At 42.0% G+C, this 2,679-nt stretch overlaps 1 long non-coding RNA gene across 1 annotated transcript; it reads right to left on the bottom strand.

Moving 5' to 3' along the window:
• Positions 1 to 862: 862 nt before the first annotated feature.
• On the bottom strand, positions 863 to 1,511 carry LOC139026029 (uncharacterized). The gene is made up of 2 exons (XR_011477737.1): positions 1,335 to 1,511; positions 863 to 1,105 (listed from the first exon to the last, which is right to left on the bottom strand). It is a non-coding gene; the product is annotated as an uncharacterized lncRNA (long non-coding RNA).
• Positions 1,512 to 2,679: the final 1,168 nt, after the last annotated feature.

Raw genomic sequence — 2,679 nt, 5'->3', positions numbered from 1 at the left:
CTTATGTATAAAAGCTGAGATTCTTAGAGGAGGATGTTGACTCTCTCCAATGTTTCATAAACTGAACTTCACTTAAACTACTCTGTCTGTTTACTAAGAATTTGTAAGGTTCTTATTGAAATGAAACAGACAGAGTCCAGTATAAAATTGTCAGCAAAGTTTATTCAGAGAGGTCTGCTGTGCATATACAAAAAACGTTATTTTTTATACTATTCTCTTAACCTACGCACATACATACACACTAAACTTTGGATTCTCTCTTTCTCTCCTGGAGTCTCACCAAAGTTTATACCACACAGCCGCAAACGTCCCACCGGCCAATAGCCAGGGAAAATACAGCGAGCCATATTCAAATAACATGATATAAAAATCAAACTTTCATTAAATCACACGTGAATCCAGCCAACATGTCAGATTTCAAAAAAGCTTTTCGGCGAAAGCATAAGATGCTATTATCTGATGATAGCACATCAGTAAACAAACAGAGTAGCATATTTCAACACTGCAAGTGTAACAGTATAACTTTAGACCGTCCCCTCGCCCCGACACGGGCACGAACCAGGGACCCTCTGCACACATCAACAACAGTCGCCCACGAAGCGTCGTTCCCCATCGCTCCACAAAAGCCGCGGCAAGGGAAAACCCTACTTAAGTCTCAGAGCAGCGACGTAACTGATTGAAATGCTAGTAGGCGCGTACCCGCTAACTAGCTAGCCATTTCACATCCGTTACACTCACCCCCCTTTCAACCTCCTCCTTTTCCGCAGCAACCAGTGATCCGGGTCACGGCACCAGTGTAACCGATGTATAATGTACTCTCCATGCGTTGTGTTTTCACAAAATAAATAACTTCGGCCAGTAGTCCCAGTTGAGCATCATTTATTTCTGCTGTTGTTAAATGGGAAACAGCACGTTAGTTGTGCAGGGCTTAACAGTGTTGATGGCTGTCGATGGCAAAATCCCTTGCATCACATTTTCATACTGGGCCAACAAAATACAAAAATACAATACAAAATATAACATGTGTAAATACCTGTTCTTAAATGGGAAACAGCACGTTAGTTGTGCAGGGCTTAACAGTGTTGATGGCTGTCGATGGCAAAATCTGTAGCATGAAGACAACTGTGTTAGCCGTGGCTTATGTGACCATGACATCGGTGTATGCTAGCTAACACAATTATTTACAGCAATCATATGCCAAAGCACATCCCAGAAAGCCCTTCAATCCCTAACAGGTACCATATACCCACACATGTATAAAATCAGTAACGTACAGCAAACTTGTACACATTGTAAAATAGAAAATAGAAAACAGTATTCAGAACKTGACCTACCCCTTGCATCACATTTTCATACTGGGAAGACCTGACGTTCGCGATCTCCCCCTATCTGCAAGCGGGGCCAATCACAACACCCCTTATTGTCATCAGAGTTGAACTAACCAATAAGAATGCTTGAACATCAAATACACATTTCTTTAGAGGCAAGTGGAAACATAACCAACCCTGTTACACCTAACCTTAAGATTTCTGAGTTAATGCCAGAACTTAACCCTAACCTTCAAAATTAGGAGTTAATGCCTAAACTTAACCTTAAACAACTTGAAATGTTATGTTTGCAACAACTTCTAAATTTGATGTTTGAAAAACATGGATGAATGTTTAATTCTGACGCGAAGCTGTGAGAGCTAGTTGATTGTGTATGTGTGCCACTCAGAGGGTGAATGGGCAAGACAAAGATGTAAGTGTCTTTGAACAGGGAATGGTAGTAGGTGCCAGGCGCACCGGTTTGAGTGTGTCAAGAACTGCCACGCTGCTGGGTTTTTCACGTTCAACCGTTTCCCGTGTGTATCAAGAATGGTCAACCACCCAAAGGACATCCAGCCAACTTGACACAACTGTGGGAAGCATTGGAGTCGACATGGGCCAGCATCCCTGTGCAAAACTTTAGACACCTTATAGAGTTCATGATCCCGACAAATTGAGGCTGTTCTGAGGGCAAAAGGGGGTCAACTCAATAGTTGGATGGTGTTCCTAATGTTTTGTACACTCAGTGCATATCCTGATACCTCGTACCCCTGCACATTGATCTGGTACTGGTACTCCCTGTATATAGCTCCACATTGATCTGGTACTGGTACTCCCTGTATATAGCTCCACATTGATAACAGCTATATAACAAGACAAAGTACCAAGTACCAGAATCAATGCGGAGCCTATATACAGAGTAACCAAGTAACCAGATCAATGTGGAGCTATATACAGAAGTACCAAAGATACTAAGATCAACTGAGGAGCTAACTATACAAGGAATACCAAAGTACCAGATCAATGGGGAGTATATACAGGACAAAACAAATACCAGATCAATGTGGAGCTATATACAGGGAGTACCAGTACACAGATACAAATTGGAGCTATAATACCAGGGGTAGTACCAGTACCAGATACCATGTGGAGCTATATACCAGGAGTACCAGACCAGATCAATTGTGGAGCTATATTACAGGAAGTACCAGAATCAATGAGTGCGCTAACATACAGGGAGTACCAGTACCAGATCAATTGTGGAGCTATATTACAGGAAACCATACCAGATCAAATTGTGGAGCTATATACAGGAAAGACCAGATACCAGATCAAAATGTGAGAGCGGTAATAACAGAGAGTACCAGTACCG

This window comes from Salvelinus sp. IW2-2015, unplaced genomic scaffold (genome assembly GCF_002910315.2).
Source record: "Salvelinus sp. IW2-2015 unplaced genomic scaffold, ASM291031v2 Un_scaffold3762, whole genome shotgun sequence".
NCBI classification, from domain to species: domain Eukaryota; kingdom Metazoa; phylum Chordata; class Actinopteri; order Salmoniformes; family Salmonidae; genus Salvelinus; species Salvelinus sp. IW2-2015.
This window is presented reverse-complemented; position numbering and strand designations above follow the sequence as displayed.